The 18013-nt window shown below is 45.9% G+C and overlaps 1 protein-coding gene across 2 annotated transcripts in view; it reads left to right on the top strand.

Annotated features, from left to right (window-relative positions):
* TNR (tenascin R) overlaps positions 1 to 18013 on the top strand; it is a 353800-nt gene that overhangs the window by 154794 nt on the left and 180993 nt on the right. For both annotated transcript variants that reach the window (XM_019500323.2, XM_059728327.1), the window contains exon 2: positions 5743 to 5846. The gene's annotated coding sequence lies outside the window, so the exon portion shown is untranslated. The remainder of the gene's footprint in view (positions 1 to 5742; positions 5847 to 18013) is intronic.

The raw sequence follows: 18013 nt of genomic DNA, 5'->3' as shown, positions 1-18013 counted from the left end.
TGGTGCAGTGGGTTCTTGCCACCCTTAAAAATAGTCAGAAATACCCACTTTCTTAGCAGGTGCTTGATTTTAATTTACTAAAATGAAGTGTGCAGGAGCCCTGGTCTACTTTATTGACATGAACCATCACACTTAGTTCAGTAGAATTATATTTTACTATTATTACTCTTACTGTTTTTATTATGGTGGTGTCTAGAAGCCCCAGTCAATACCAAAGGGCTATTGTGCTAGATGCTGTGCCAGCATGTAGCAAGAAACAATCTCTTCCTCAAGGCATTTACAATCTAAATAGACAAGATGAAAATGTGAGAGACAGGGATGTGATGCAGGAGCAGAAGATTGGGAACTGAAGTCACACAGGGCATCTCTGGTAGATATGGGAATTAAACCTAGATCTTCCCAGTCCCTTCTCAGTGTTTATCCACAAAATCACCCTTCGGTGACATGCATGAAATTAACTTAGCTGCATGCTTGCAGGATTGACGTTTTCATCAATTCCTTGGAGCTAAAATGATGTAATCCATGAAAAGGCCCATGGGAGGCCTACAGCTTGCCCACAGTCCACAGACACATCAGTCGCACCATCAGTACAAGACATGACATGTTACATATTCTACTGGAGGATTACAGACAACTCATCTCTCTCTCTCTGTCAGACAGATACAAAGATTGCAGCATCTCCAAGTCCTAGGGAAACAGCAGCATGTGTAGAGTCTGTTTGTTTTTCGTTTTTTATCTTGTTGTCATGAGCAAAACGTATGTCTCAAGATGGTAAATTATCCCCTTGACTGGTGTATAACTAATGTAATTAAGCTACATTTAAGTGTTCTCCAAGGTGTTCCCTTTTCAATGTGGCATTTCACATTTTGTTATCTTTTAACCACTATGCACCAGGGGCCTTTAAATACTAAAGGATGTGTCAAAATCAGGGGACAGAAAACCAAGTTTCCATTATGTGTTACTGAATCCTCCTGTTGTCAGGAGCTTGTGATGAGGTGATGGGATTTTTGCCAGAAGGGAGGGCAAAGGGAGCTAGCCCTATTCGGGAGCAGAAAAACAGAAGGCTGGAACATGTCTTGTTTTTAACAATGTCCCTGAGCTGTGTGATGGGTTATAGACAGCAGACTATGATGTTCTGATGCAGAAAAGCCAGTAGAATATACTCAGTGGACTAGCAGTTTTCAACAAGTTTGCAAAGGCACATAATGAAAGCTGTTCTGCTGAGCTCCTAGAGCCCATTTAAACTCCCAAACAGAAGGTAATGAATTATTTGCAGTCTGCAATCATCGGTGTATAATGGAGATTGTCCACTGGTAGGGGACAGTGACAAGACCTATTCAAACTCTGCCAAACATCCAGATCAGATCCATGTTATGCATCAGAAAAGGTTGGGAATATATCCAAAAGTCTTCCTTTTAAAGAATGATATTTTACAGTTACTGTGTTTTATTCTAATTTGCTCCTTTTAAAGTGACAGCTAGAGACCTCAAAGAGGGAGCAGGGGTCCATGGCACTAGGTGCTATATAAACACACACAGGGAAATTGGGCTTTGACCTCAAAGGCCATGTCCAGATGAGCATGGCCATGTGGTATGTGGCACTGCAAAAGCGTGCAGTGTGTGGTGCTGCAGATATTTAGATGTTCTCCATGCTGCAAGGGTGTGCTGTCCATGTGTGCACTGCTCCACTTTTTTTCCCCATGGGTTTTTCTGACCCCTACTCAAGGGTCAAAAATATTGGTGGGGGGTGAAAGTGGAGCAACGCACACACAGGCAGTGCGTGCTGCTTGAAAGCAGAGCTGGACACCTGGAGCCATGCTCCAACTGCTGGCCAGGCTCTGTGCGGCAGAATCGCCACAGCTACAGCCCCAGGCGGCCCCCAGGACCTCTGGTAAGGCTGCTGGGGCCAGCCCAGTGCTAGCCCCAGTCTCTCCTACCCCACCCAGGGTAACTTGCTGCACGCCAAAGCACATGTGACACAGGTGGGGACAAGTAGCTGTGGCGCAAGGTGCACCACCACTACTTGTCCCTGGAGAACCAAACATCCACTCTCGTCTGGATGTGGCCAAAGAGTCTACAAAGTATACAGTCGGAGGCAACAACAAATACATGGAAATTTAGATGATGATGACTGGTATAATAAGCATCAGACACATTTAAATGCATGGCCCTTTACCCTTTCATCACAAAAGATCCGAAGGCACTTTGCACATTATGGGGCAGGTTTTCAATGGGCCTCAGCATGAGCTAAGGGAGACAGACTTTCCAAGACCTGGGACATATGCAGCAACCCCCTACTCCTTGGATTCCACAGGGAACAGAAGGTGCTCAGCATCACCCAGGGGGCACACAATGCTTCTCAAGATCAGGTCTAGAATTTGTGCCTGCAAATGTATAAACCTTTAAACTGAATGTGTGCGTACAAATGAGGCATCTACATGCAGAACCAGCTTAGGAAAAATGGTGCCCTGGGCAAACTTGCATTTTGGCAGCATTTCCCCCCAGCTTCCCCAAGTCAGCAGTGCTGCTGCAGGCAGAGTCAGGCAAGGAGGTGGAGACAGAGAGGCCAGGGCAGCATGGCTGCCCAGACAGGTGGCCCCATCCCTGGCTTGGTCCCCAGCACTGTGGGCTTTGCTCTGGCCCTGCCATGCGGGGCGGGAAATGTGCTCCCATAGCCACCTGCACTGCCTGGCCTGGCTCCTCCTGAGTAGTGGCTGGAGGTGTGGGGAGGGGATCAGCCAGGGTGAGGGTAGAGTGTTGTTGTTTTGTGTGGGTGGGTGGTGCAGTGCCCCCTGATGTCCCCTGATTATGGTACCCTGAGCAGTCACCCACCCTTAAGGCCAGCTCTGACTACATTAGACCCCAGCTCTCCCCCCTCCTCCGTGCTGTGCATTCAGATACCTACAACCATTGAATTTCAAAGCAACTTAAGCTCCAAAGTAATTTCTAAAAATGGGACTTAAGCTCCTAAGACACCAGACAGTTTTCACCTTTGTCTGAATCAGTCCTCTTTGAGGGAGGTGTCAAAATATTGGCCCAAAATGTATAGCTTGGACACATTTAGTCTTGTACTCATAACAGCTCTGACATGTAGCTGTCCCTGATGTAGAAACAGAGACCATATTAATGGCCTATTAGAACAGTTCAGGTAGAAGATTGTAGCTCTCAAACTATTTGGGGAATACGAGAAAGGGAGGGAGGCCACCTCTGCTAAGTAACCATTTCCCACCAGTGTGTCCTGCACCCCTCCCAGCCCCTGGCTGTGTGATTGTTTCAGGCAGAATTTGATGTGTTTTCTTTTTACAGCCTATTCTAGACGTCAATACAGAGAGCCATAAATTAAAATTAATTAACTTTTTAATGGATTGTAAAATGAGAGCATGAAGGAAATGTGACGGATGTATAATGTATTTAGAACACAGAAAAGTCTGGCACAATCTTCCTTGAATAATTCATTCCTATGGGTCTGGAGATGATGAGCACTCTCCAATGGATTGAAAACTGGCTGGTATACCAGAGAAGCATGGTAATGATGAACAGGATTATAAGAGGCAGAGGGAGCTAACTGGGATCAGTGGTAGGCCTAGTCTTATTTAATGTTGTCATTGAGAGGCTAGAAAGGTGGTTAAGAGGGTATTTCTACCATTTACAGAGGCTGCTAAATTGAGGGGCATCGCTAAGGCTGGTGAAGACAGACATGATACAAGGGGAAGCTACAGGGAATGAGAGTACAAAGAGTAAATGAGATGGAAGGTCCATAAAACATAGGTGTATTCTGTACATATAGGGGACATAATCCAAGGGTGTAATGGTGACCCTCTTAGGAAGCAGCAGCTCACATGAGTTGTCCCTCTAAAGTCACCAGTGTAAAGAGATAACAGTCCAGGCCTGTTATTCACTATAAGGCAGAGAGATGCAGCAAGACTCAGTCAATGAAGCACAACCCTGAGCAAGGGGGACCCTAGCTCCCCAGGAGAGCTCTAGAGAACACTGCTGCTATGCAGCCCTGTAAGTCCCTGTGTTTAGACTGGGAGGGAGCAGCAGAGGAATAAAAGTGGACAGCCTCAGCATTGGGGGTATAAGGGTATAGGGATGATTCATTGCTCTTCCCCCAACAGCTACACAAAGCTTTGCAAAACTCTAACCCTTGTGAAGTAATAAAGCTGAAAGGTGCCTATAGGTGACAGTAGGCAGCAAATTGAATTCTGCTGTGCACTTTTTATTAGTAGCTCACAGTCTGATCCATAGGTCCACAACACTGCATATTTGTGGGGCAGATCAATTCAGAACATCAGGTCTAAACCTATCCCCTAGGGGTTTTAATGTTAAAAGTCATCTGTTCTATGGTTTAAGGTGGGATGTAGCTAAAATCTTGTAAGAGCAGTTGATCGTGTGAGATTTCCCTCAGTACCAGCTGGAATCCCACCAGGGTAGTGCTTGAGACAGCAGCACTGTGGAATCTAGATCCAAACATGCACCTTAGCCCTGTTGAACAGAGGGGCCGCTACACCACAGAGCAGGGAGAAAGCAGGAACTAATGAATATAATGTCTCATACTTCAGTACTCTTGTCACACAAGCTCTGTTCCAACATAGAGAAGGAAGTTATGGGAGAAGGGTGGAATTGGTTATGGCTCTCTGGTTCTGTATTGGCAAGCCCCAACATGAACTAAAACAGTCCAAGGGCTGTTCTAATTTACACTATTAGTGTGAGGGCACCAGGGATGGTCTAATTTTAGATGGTCAGTGTGGCAGACTGCAGATACAGCATGTGCTTATTCCTTCTTCCTCCCCTTCTGGTAATGGTTGGCACAGTGGAGGTGGTACTTTGGAATGAGTTGGACTGTTCTGTCTGACAGAGCTATCCTAGACTAGCTCTGTTACAGCCAGTACCTGCCTCTTTGTACCTCTTGAATGACAGAAGCAGGACTTGGAAGCTCTGGGTTCTGAGTTTCTATATCACTGTGCCTCAATTTCCCCAACTGTCAGAAGGGGATAACTATATTAACTGATTGCACAAGGGTGCTGTACAACTTCATTCATTAATTCCTGAAACCCTCGGCGGTCCAATCACAAAGTAATTATATTACTAGGGCATAACAGGTCATTTCCATTTCTAATTTCTATGACTTTAGGAAACCTGATCAGCATAATCAGGATTATTTCATTTTTGCTAGGACTGATGTAACTGCAGTAGAGTACATTTGGGATGCAAAATGAATATTCTGTGGGCAATAGATGGTTCTGTGTTTTGCTGAGTGGAAATGATGCAGCAAAACAGAAGAGAGGGTGGGAAGGAGGGGAGGAGAAGGTTTTCATTCCTTCTGGGTTACCAGCCCCTCCTTAGGGAACTTAATGTCCTATTTTGAGAACCACTGGTGTAGGCTAATGCAATGAACAAATCAGAACATCATTTTTATAGTGTTATCCCCACAGGAATCCAGTAATAGCTGGGTACCTGATGACTGCTCTCTGAATTGCAGCCTTTTCCACCCCTCCTCCCTTTGACAGTATAATGTCATAAGCCAGTGCAGAAGATAAGGCACTGAACTCCACTATGTGGATGGGAGCTTAAGGAATTAATGCAAGGGCAAGGAAGAAGCCCAGCCAAGATGTGCCACCCTTTTGGGAAACTTGGGCTCAAAAATGCTTGTGTCACAGAAAGCTAGAATCCTCCAAAAAGACATCCCTCCACCATGAGATGAAAAGTTTTAATCTCTTCATCACCCTTTTTCTCTCTATAGGTGGCTACGGCATATCTGCCTGACAAAGAGTCTGGAGTTTTTTTGCAAACCACATACAGGAAACTGTGCCACAGAGGTGCAAACCAAGCCATCAACTTCAGCAGGTACTGGACCTTCTTATTTTTCATCCTACCCTCTTGCCCGATTCTCCAATTCCCGGATGGGGTGAATGGTCCCTCGCTGCTTTGCTTCGGGTAATTCTGCTGACAGCCCAAGTGGAACTCAGCTGCCTGCATGGTTGGCACAGCCTTAATGAAATGGTCCCAAACACTGCTTTATTTATTGAATGGCTCACAAACCAGGGCTCTAGATGGCTGGTATCAGTAGCGCTGACTTGAGGAAGCAGCTAGTACTAACCTTGTTGTTTTTAATAATGTACCTCAGGAAGCTGGTGATTATGTGGCTGGTAATAAAAGTGTATTACTGTGCTCAGTCATGCCAGGGGTTTGTTCTTTATTCCTGCAATACCTGATCTCAGATGGGCCAGCACAAATCATTTTTTGAATTATTTACTAACCTAACTGAAAATTTCCAGTGCTTCAAAGCACATAATAAAACACATTCACATCCCCCCAGCTCTCTCCATAACTCTTTATGTTGTGGAAGGAAAACTTGTGTTTCCTTTTAATTTCAAAGATTTCCAGATGTTTTCTTTCCAGAACTGCTCACCAGGTGTGCAATAAATGACCCAGGCAATGGAAAATTCTTCTAAGAATGAGTTGTTCGCAATAATATTTCATTCTTCTTAGCATGTTTTCCCCTTCCGGCTGCTTTTTCTGTAACTTCATCTTTTGTTTAGCTAAAGATAAAGTTTCAGGGCCAGATCTTCAGCTGCTGTAAGTTAACGTGGCTTTAGTAAGGTTGGTGGGCCGGTATCCCACCTGCTATAAATCAATGTGGCTCCATTGACTTCCATGCCAGTTTCTACCAGCTGAGGATCTGACACTCTGCCTCTTTGGGAGGAAGAAAACATGATCCAGAAATTAAAAACAGGATTGGAAGCCAAGAGATTGAGGGTCAGCAGGGCCATCCCTAGGTTACAGCAAATCAGGCAACTGCCCCAGGCCTGTGCTTTGGGGGCCCCCCACGGAGCCGGGTGGAGCAGCTGCGGCCCCTCTCGCAGGGCTCGCCTGGTGCCAGCGGCTCTACCCTGCACCATGGAAGAAGTGTGGAGATTCCACCCCCAGGCATGGGGGAGACCCCAGCCCGTACCCTGCCTTTGTGGGGTCCCATGGGCCCCACATGGTGTTAAGGGGGCCCCACACAGGCTGATTTGCCCCAGGCCTGCACTCCCCTAGGTTCGGCCCTGAGGGTCAGATTCAGTTTGGTTATGCAGGTGCCTAAACGTAGTTGTTGGTATATCTAAAAGGTAGCCATGTGGCCCAGGGAGGACAATCCAGCGCGACTGGGTACCTATGAACTCTATTTAATGAAGAGGGGGGCTCAGGTGCCTTGGGAGAGCAATCCAGGTAGGTAGTTTGGCACCCAGCATTCTCTTTGGACAGACAATGGGGAAAGGAAGCACCTCCAAAGAGTGATTCAGGAAGTAAAAAATGGTGCCTAGAGATTGCCAGTAGGAAACCCTAAGCACAGGGATGCGCCTGAACTCCTGCCACTCTCAGGAACTTAGGTTCCTAGTATTTTTGTGGCTTGCAGAGCAATTGCTGTTTGAAGCTCTGGTGCCTAAATTCTTGCTAAGTCCTATCAAGGTGTCTGTGGAAACAATCTGGATCTTGCTCTAAGTCCTGTTCTTAGTTCTGCCACTAATTCCCTTCCCTAAATACCTTTCTACTGTGCCTGTACTGATACAATTCAGGTACACATGCTTATGGTACTATGCTAGCATCTGTTCCTATTCATGTAAATCTAATCTGCCTGCCCATCCTGGATGGTTTTCTAAATCCTCTTCCTCCCTTATTACATCTGACCAGCATGATCACTTAGGTCAGTGGTTTTCAAACTGGGGTACATGTACTACCAGGGGTATGCAAGCTCTTTGCCAAGATGTATATCCTTGAATTTTAATAATGGCAGTGAAACTTCTAATTGGTCAACATGCAGTGAGTTATGGAATTGCCTCCTGTTGACATTGGTATCAATACTCTTCCTAAGAAATGAACATGAAAGACATGTTGGATATAGAAAGTGTAAGCAACAATCTTTTGTAGCTAAAGGAGATATGTGGCCAAAGAAGTTTGAAAATCACTGACTTGCATCTAGACAGAGTTCAGCCTGGGGTAAGAAACTGTGTGTAAACTGTACTGCCTCATGGCAAGGTAAAGAGTTATGATTCATCCTGTGCTCCCCTCTTGCTTACTTTTCTATAACTGTTAAGAGTACAATTATCTCCCCTGATCTTGCATCCAGCCATTTCTACCCCTTCCTACCCATTTTCTCATGGGGGCAGGAGGGGGTAGAGGCTGTTCTCTCTCTCTCTGCACCCTTGGTCTTAGAACTAGAAATCAGGCAAAGCAGCTGGACCAAGAAATAAAAGTAGATCTTATTCCTCTTGTAGCCAGAGCCACAATCCAGCTCTTAAGCACTTATTTGCATGGCAACAATCCCTGGGCCATTTAGTTGCTACATTACTATCCTGTGCAAAGAGATGTACAGTGCAGTGCACTGCAAGCCATGTGTTTCCTAGCTCAGGCTCAGAATCCTGAAAGCAGGGAACTCCAACCTCAGCCTAGCCTGTGAAATAGGGATATCAATATCATAGCACAGCAATTTTGTTTTATGCAGCTGTCAAACTAAAAAGTACAGATAAAAACAAGTCAAAAGAGTTTCTTACTAGAAGAGATCCCACAGCAAGCAAAACAATGATCACCATAAAGCAGATCCGGAGTTCCTAGCTGTAGCTGCTTTGTGCGTAAGCTCTGGGTTAAGTGGTTGCATTTCACATTTGGATGCTATAGTACCTTCACACAGATATTTTTTGGTGGTGAAGAGCTGTGTGGGGGGCGGGATTTGGGGGGCAGGCTGACAGCACTGCCAAGCTGATCGTAGCAAAACAGGTGGTAAACTATAACAACTGCTACTGATTTCCTTATTTATCTCCATAAACAAATAAGCTGCATCTACAAATTGTGCACACAGCTGGTCTATGCAAAAAACCTGCTGCTACTCTGTCTCCCACACTCACCTTATTTTTTTCACATGCCTATTGTGCCTTGTCTTAAAACAGAGGTGACAAATGCACAGCCTATGGGCTGGATCCAACCCAGAGAACCAATCTATCTAGCCCAACAGTAGTTGGGCAGAGGCTACCAGAAGTTGGGGGGTGAACACTAAAGGTGCCCTGCTGCAGAATTCAGAGTCCCTGGAGTCCATTGCTATCAGCGGCAGTGGGGCAAGCAACAGCTGTGTAGATACAGCCTTCACTTGCCCCACTGCAACCCACCCCTGGATCCATGCTGCTGCCACCAGCTCCCAGGCATGTGTTGCCACCTGTTGCTCTACCCACGTCCCTAACCAAGGTTCCCAACCCATGCTTCTGGCATCGCCCTCAGACCCATCGCAGATGCTGCTGGCTCTCTGGATCTGGCCCAGGAGGAGCCCCTACAGTCCAGATATGGCCTGGGGCCCGGAATGAGTTGGACACCTCTGTCTTAAACTGAAATTATACACACCTTAAGACAAGACTGTCTGTTAAATAAGCATGGCATCTAGCCCAGTTGAGCTTTAGCCTGAATGAGACCTCTAAATGTTGCTGTTTTAAGAATAATACTTAATAATTATGAACATTAACCAGTAAGAATATATCAACACCACCTTCTAGCTGCACCTGGGAGCTCTGCTCTGAAGTACATCCCATCTATTCGCTCCTACTTTGCACATGCCAACTGTCAAATAGGAGACAAGACAGCTGCTTTAGGGCAGCACTGAGCACTAGGCCTGTGCAAGTAGGCAGCTATTCGATCTGGCTTTGGATCCGGCTGCTTTGGATGCCAGGGATCCAATCCAGAGCTCCAGACTGGGTTCCCACTTTGATCTGGCTGAAGCGGCTCCAAAGCTTCAGAGCCACCTTGGAGATCCAGCCATAGGGTATAATGGGGAATCAATGAAATATCTATAACTTTGTTGTTTTTTGTATGATTTGGATGAAACTTGCAGGGGTGGTAGTCTCTGCTGAGAGCATGAAGTCTGTTAAGTTTCAAGAAGTTCGGTCTAGGGGATTGGGGGGAACTGTACCCTAAATTCTTGAAAGCCAAACTCATGTCACGTGTATGTATTGCACCACTGGGGGGGGGGGGGGGGGTGTGAAAACTGCAGGGGTCGTAGCCCCTGGTGAGGCCACAAAGCCTGCCAAGTTTCAAGAAGATCGGTGCAGGGGTTTGGGAGGAACTGCATGTCAAGCTGCTGGCAGGCAAAACTTGTGACATAAATGACCCTTTGTGTGGTAAGGCGCAGCAGGCTGAAAACTGCAGGGGTGGTGCCCCTGCTGAGACCACAAAGCCTGCCAAGTTTCAAGGAGATCGGTGCAGGGGTTTGGGGGAAACTGCACCTGAAGCTGTGGACGAGCAAAATTTGTGACATGGGTGACACTGCATGTGTTAAGGTACAGCAGGGTGACAGCTGCAGGGATGGCGGCCCCTGCTGCAGCCACGAAGCCTGCCAGCTGTCAAGGAGATAAGTCTGAGGGATTCTGGGTTCTGGGGCCCTGCACCTCTAGCTGCTGACAGGCAAAACTCGTGACATGGGTGTTTGTGCAACTGACTGTCCCTGTCTTGGGGCAGTTGATTGTCTGTACTGATTCTTTCCTCTCCTTAGTCTGTGGTTTTGTAGGTGTTAATTGTTGCTAAATAACTGGTTACATTAGCTAGCAACTGTGTATTGAGCTGGTCCCTGAGTGAATCATGATTGATTGGTAACTGGTAACACAATAGCTTAGCAGCCAGGCCTGCAGTAGTTTTCCCCCACTCCCTACCCCAAGACAGACAGTTGCAGAAGCACCCATGTCATGAGTTTTGCCTGTCAGTAGCCAGAGGTACAGGGCCCCAGAAGCCCCTGCACATATCTCCTTGACAGCTGGCAGGCTTCATGGCTGCAGCAAGGGCTACCATCCCTGTAGCTTTCACCCAACTGCACCTTAACACACACAGTGTCACCCATGTTGAGTTTTGCTTGTCCACAGCTTGAGGTGCAGTTTCCCCCCAAACCCCTGCACTTATCTCCTTGAAACTTGGCAGGCTTCGTGGCCTCATCAGGGGCCACCACCCCTGCAGTTTTCAGCCTGCTGCGCCTTAACACACACAGGGTCATCTATGTAATGAGTTTTGCCTGTCAGCAGCTTGAGGTACAATTCCCCCCAAACCCCTGCACTAATCTTTTTTAAACTTGGCAGGCTTTGTAGCCTCACCAGAGGCCACCACCCCTGCAGTTTTCACTCCCCTGTGTTGTAACACATAGACATGACATGTACCACCCCTGCAAATTTCATCAAATCAGACAAAAAACAACAAAGTTATAGGTATTTCATTGTTTCCCCATTATACCCTATGGCTGGATCTCCACAGTGGCTCCGAAGCTTTTCTGAAGCGCTTCGGAAGCTCTGAACTGCTTTGGAAAGCCTAATGAAGCCAGTGCTTTGATCTGGACATGCTGCTTCAGACGCCGAAGCATCCAAAACTTCTCCAGATCCAAAGCACGGTCCGAAGCCTTGCACAGCCCTACTGAGCACACGCTCAAAGCTGTTCTCAGGCATGCTTTGGTATACACTCAGGGCTGTCCTGTTTCTGGAACCAGGAATGAACTGGGTGGGGGACACAGCAGAGCGTGTAGGTACTGTTGACCAGCAGGTGAAAGGTGAATAACAGACCAGGTACTAGAAAAGCACTAGGATAGAAAAGCCTTTACTTCCCACATTTGGAATGACGAATGGTCTGTTAGCCTGTACCAGTAGACTAGGATTCAGGAAAGCTGCATTTGTTTCCCAGCTTGTCTGCAATCTCCTTGTGTGGTTTTGGGTGAGCAACTTGAGCATTTTGATCCTCAGTTCCTCATCAGTAAAATGGGGGTAATAGTAATTTTTGCTTCTATCTTGTCCATTTAGATCTCAAGCACTTCAGGGCTGGGCCCAGGTCTATGACTATATACAGGCTTTCTCTTCCTAGGACACAGATCTCAGCTGAGGTGTCTACATGTTACTGTAATACAAATAGATAATAACAAGAAATAGATACTTAAACTTATCTGGCTTTCTTCTTGCTTGTTTTAAACAAATCTGAGCTATAAACTTTCCCAAGAGAACTGCACTTCAATTACAGCATGGATTTGTTTACTATTTATTTTTATCTTGTACATGATGTTGAGCTAGATTGTGGTATTCTTTTTTTTCCTGTTATTTTCTTTAAAGCAGGCTCACACTTGGGTAGCTCATAGAATACAGCCTTCCAGCTGGAAAAAGGCTGGCAACTGAGTTTCTGCTATCCAGAATGAAGCGTGTCCCACATGAATGATTAGTGCCTCCCGAGACTGAGGGGGGGCACCACGGTGGCGAGCAGGAACCACCCACAGGCGCCAGCATCAGTGGCGGCGAGCAGGGACCACCCACAGGTGCCGGCGTTGGTGGCAGTGAGCAGAGAGCGGGGACCACCCACAGACACTGGTGGTGGTGTCAGTGGCAGAGGGGTGGCAAGTGGCGAGTGGGGACTGCCCGCAAACACCAGTGGTAGTGTGGCAGCAAGGTGGGGGGCGGGTGGCAAGCAACGGCTGCCCACAGAAGCCGGTGGCAGCCAATCTTGGGGGGCATGTGCCGCCCTCCCCATGGCCCCTCTAAGCATCACCTATAGTGTCCTTCACTTTTTATTGTATGCTCAAATGCATGTGCACAGCCTAGCATCTGGAAGTCAGTGCCATCTGTCACAGTACAGGTAGAGATTACACTGGTAGGGTCATTTAGTGTAGATACCCTGGCAATTTACAGGTTTAAGGCAGTGAAATGGTCCATTCCAAGCACAGAGGAGCTAGTTTTCTCCTGATAACTCTTCACATACACAAGTGTCATGTCCTACCTGTGGAATTAAGGCAAGCAAGCAAAGGGATGGCTTTCTTCAAGCACATCGCCCAGCAGTTTCAATTATGTAAGCTCAGCACTCTGAAAATATGGCAGGTAAGGAAATTCAGGCAGAATTGGAATGGCTGCACCAAAGTCTAGACTCAGCCCATTGGAGCGTGGCTGTCCTCAAGGGGCTCAGATGTCAGCTTAGCAACACAGCTGGTGAACAGGATGAAGTAAACCGCAGTTATCTGCATTCAGGACAGTAATATCAGTCACAGTGAATCTCCATGCCTGGTTCTGAGAGGAAGAACTGTGGCATACTTTTCAGTAGACTAACCTGTAGGGCATGCAAAGCTTCAAATGTTGATTCAATTCAGAGGAGATTTGGGCCAATTTGGTGGCCAAATCTCCAAATCCAAATCAAATCAGGAGACCAATTAAAGCGTCCAAATCAATTTGGAAAAGATTTGGAGAGCTTCAGCAATTCAGGCAGTCCCCGCTCACTGCAGCAGGGACCTGGACTCAGACTCCATTGTGGTAAGTGTGGGGGGGGCTAGAGGAGGGCAGAGGGGACCAAGGGGGGGACCCCTGCCAGGCCCCATTCCCTGCCTGCTCACCCAGCCCCCCTGAGCGCCTCCACCCCCTCTACCCATGGCTGCCCCATCCTCCCCAGCTTCCGGCTCTTTAAAAAAAAAGCCCCCACTCACTGGGTGCTGCCAGGCAGGGGGACAATCCCCGTTGCCCCCCACTGCCTCACGCTACGCAAGGGGATCTGTCATGAACCACCCAACCCCCCACTATCCCAGCCCCCCTGCCCCATGGCTGCCCCGCCTGCCCCAGCTCCAGCCCTTTAAAAAAAAACAAAAGAACAACAAAAAACCCTGGTCTCACCAGCTGCTGCAGCAGTGCCAGGGCTTCTGGGGCTCATGACAGAGCACCCACACAGCATGGGGCAGTGAGGGGCAGCAGGGGTTGCCCCTGGCCTAGCTGCAGCCGGTGAGTGGGGCCTTTTTTTTAAAGAGCCAGGAGCTGGGAAAGCAGGTGGGGCAGCCCTTGAGAGTGGGCAGGGGCTGTGGCCGATATGGAGATTTGGCTGATTTGGCTGTGGCCGAATCAATTTGGGACACCGAATCACTGAATCGAATCACTGTCCCCCGAATTGGCCGAATCCAAATCCGAAGTGAATACTAGCTACTTCACAAAGGCCTACTATCCTGCCCTGGTATAATGATGACCAGAAATCCTGGTTTTCTCTGCTAAAAAAAGTCTCCATTTTTCAGATTAAAAGAAATAACCCAAAATCCACATTTTTCAATGATGAAAATGAAACACCTGTGTGTGTGTGTGGTGTTTCATTTTCATCATGAAAAAATGTGGATTTGGGGTTACTCTTTAAATCCAAAAACTGGGGATTTTTTTTTTTAGCAGAAAAAAACAGGCTCCCTGGTGATGACAATGGGTGTACTTTAGATAATGCACAGTATATACTCCCAGTGCAAAAGGAGCCATTGGCCATGCTGAGGCTAAAAGGCATAGCACTGACAAGATGTATGGAGCCAGTATGCCACCATATATTTTGCCACATCTACCCCAGACCAGACATTGTAACTGGGAATGGGGGTTGGGTATGTATCTACATGAGGCTCTTTTGAAAATCCCTGCCTACACCATTAATAAAATAACTGTTTGTACTTTGTCTGTAGTCATTTTCCATCTCCTCTCATTTTGGCTAAGCAATCAGTCCATCTTATGGTGAAATGAGTTGTGGTTCAGGGGCTAATCAGTCCCAGAAGCAGGGAATGGCAAGCAGGAAGAGTATAAAATACAGAAGTCTTTTTGTTAGGAAAGTGGGTTTGGCCATAAGGGAACAGGGAACTCCATAAGCCAGTTTGCATAATCCCAACTTCCATATAGACCAGAATCAAACATTACTTGAAAATCTAAAATGATTGTTTCTTTTTCTGCCCTTCATTCCATCCAGGACTTTGTCTCCCATCCACAAATAAATGTAAGCATGGTCATGCTGTGGGTTGCTATGTCTATATTTTAGATGCATGGCTCCAGGAACAGAATTCACACACTCAAGCAAGGTGTTACACCTCAGTTATACCTGGCTTTTAGGGACCATTTCTATATTTTGAATTAAATAGTCATTGGATAAAAGGCATAAACAATGTCAGGAGCAGGTACCAGGACCAGGGCACAGCAAGTGGAATGACCTCATCACTAGGCTACAGAATCATACTCCCTCTTGCTTGCTCTCTTTCTGGCCCCATGAACCTTATGTTCCTCTCTGCACTGTGTCACAGTTTCAACAGTAGGGGGTGGACAGTTTCCTGACATCCCATCCTGCTGTTTTGGGTATCCTCCATTTTAGAAGTAGGAGAGGAGACTTGCTCTCCTCCATTCCCCCTCTTCCTCTGCAGCCTCCCTCTCCCAAAAGGGAGAAAGGTCTAAAAGAGGAGGGTCCACACACACTAAGCAAGAAGATATACAAATGATGCGTGGAACCCTTGCTGAATCTTTGATTAAAAGTAGCTATGCTTTACGCTGAGCTTAGCTCAGTGTTGTCCTCTTGGGTGAGGTTTAATCCAGAGCATGGCAACTGGACTAGGTCATGTGAGTGATTTAGGTGTGGGAACACATTTTTTGTGAATCTCAAATGGCCATAGGTAGGAGATGGGTGCTGGGCTGCTCAGTTTAGCAAGATGATGACAATGCCTTTGGGTGTGCACAGGAGCTGAATGTCTAGCATCTCCATAACTTTGCAAAGAGAAGGCAGTACCTTCAGATTCTCAGGTACCTAAGGCATCAGGCAGACTTTCTATGGATTGCTTCTTGACTATAGGCACCTAAATTCCATTTCAGTTTTACTTTAGGCACCTACATGCTTTTTAGGACCACACCCTGTGGGTCTCTGCTCAGTATCACAGGAAATGCCAGATACTGCCAAGAAAATTACTATTATGGAATTTCTCTTCTTGGAGTTTCAGCAGCTCTAAACTCACTGAAACTGAACTTCTGAAACAAAGACCAGATGCTTTCTCCATTGCCTTGCAGGGAAGGGAGAAAATGTGCATGGTCCAGAAGTCTGGCATTGGAAAATAGCAGATAAGGCAATATTGGGGCTTCTCATATGTCTGCCTAGAGCCCTTCTCTGCAAACAGAATTTGTCTGAGGCTCTTCTGAAAATGGGTGGAACCACAATCCTAGCCCAGTCATGTTGAGTTCCTGAAAAATATCACTGGGACTACTTTTGTAATACACCTGCACCATTATCTTAAAAGTATGCCACAAAAAGCAATGAAGAGGAGGAAGACCCACCCCTCTTTTGTGTTAACAGGGTTTCAGGGGCTCAAGCAGGATAGAATAGGATCACACTTAGATGCCCAAATATCACATTGGCACCCAACAGATAGAGCAGGATCTGGCCTCTAGTTTCTAAATTCTGGTTGGGCTTAGTCATGGGCGAGATGATAAGCTGCTTATATGGGGCAGGACTGAGGTGCTTCTTGTCATGCAGAGAAGCAGAACTTTAGGCATCTGAGAAACATTGAATTTGAGAAGAGGCATGCCTATGGAATTCAGGTGGCAGGTGAACAAGGGTTCTCAGGTTGATCATCTTAGCCTTAGATGCCCCCATTTCATCTGCATCCCACTTTTGGTGCCTAATTCCCTGTTTGCATCTGTGCCAAATGTCTTTACTATTGGAATGCAGTAGTGAGTCTGATATTTATTCAAAAGATATGCACTAAATAAATTATTAAGAAGAATATTAATCATGTGAAATACCCAGTGGAACTTGAACATGATGATCCAAATCATGTTTTACATCTGGAAGTTAATTCATGAGATGTTTAGAGAGTTTTCATTCCATTGTCCACTTTACTGTAGTAAAGGAATGATTCCACTTTTTCCATGTTGGGTTGGAGTTTGACTAAAAAATTTTAAAGGTTTTTTGGTTCTTTAGTTAATATAATGCCCAGTAACACTCTTGTTTTTATAACAGGGGGTAGCTGCATCTTTAGGTGAATTATACCCAATCAGACCCACTACCAGATGCTCTTGTTACCACCCACTGAAAACATCCATGTGATGTCAGCAAACAGTCAGACATGCATATTAGATATGTGAGTAACCACTGGGCATCTTCCATATATTTTAAGGTCAGAAGAAACGATTAGATCATCTCTTCTGTAGCTCATAGGAAATTACATTTCACCCAGTTACCCCTGTAGTAAACCCAATAATCTGTTAAATTATAAAGTGTATCTTCAAGAAAGGCATTCATTCTTGTTTGGAAGACAGCAAGAGATAGAGAATCCACTATTTCCCCTGAAAGTTTGCTCCAAATGCTAATCACCCTCACTGTTAAAAATGTATGCCTTATTACTAATTTGAATTTGAATGGCTTTGGCTTCCAGCCATTGGTTCTTGTTATGTTCTCTGCTGGATTAAAGAGCCCTTTAGTACCCACTATTTTCTCCCCATGAAGGTACTTTACACTGTAATCAAGTCACCTCTCAATCTTCTTTTGATAAACTAAACAGATTGAGCTCTTTAAATCTCTCACTGTAAAGCATTTCTCCAGCCCTTGAATCATTTTGTGGCTTGTCCTGTAACCTCTTCAATTTTTCAATGTCCTTTTAAAGATGTGTATGCCAGAACTGCATGAAATACTCTAACATTAGGTCAAATCACCTGCCTGCTCTTTCTTGCAACTCCCTTGCTTACGCATCCATAGGTTGCCTTAGCTTATTTTGCCGCAGCATCTGAGGGAGCCTGCATGGAATAGTTTGTCCATTGTGAACCCTAAGCCCTTCTTGGAATCAGAGCTTTCCAAATCCACATTTCCCCATTCTGTAAGTATACCCTACATTTTATGATCTACAATCTGCTTTGTGCTTATGCACAAAGAGCAAGCAATACAACTGCATAGTTGGGATAATACTCACCCTTGTAATTAGTAATTCCTGCGAAGTCAGTAGGTCTTCTTGTGGAATAAAGCCCTACTGTGTGTGACCATGACTGTATCACACTCCATTTCCATAAGATCCTGAGAAATGCAGTATAGATGGTTTCTTAGAATCAAGTAAAAACTAAGGCTGACACTAATATTTAGATGTACAGGTGATAATTATGACAGTAACTGTAATGATGGCTTAGATTACCTCACTGTCTCTGTACCTCGAACAGTAGTGATGGAGCCACTGGGCACTTGTACATATGATACCATTACCATGTATGTGTGATGAAAATGTCACTTTGTGT

Source organism: Alligator mississippiensis, chromosome 5 (assembly GCF_030867095.1).
Source record: "Alligator mississippiensis isolate rAllMis1 chromosome 5, rAllMis1, whole genome shotgun sequence".
NCBI classification, from domain to species: Eukaryota; Metazoa; Chordata; order Crocodylia; family Alligatoridae; genus Alligator; species Alligator mississippiensis.
The sequence above is the reverse complement of the archived record's forward strand: the minus strand, read 5'-3'. Positions and strand labels throughout refer to the sequence as shown.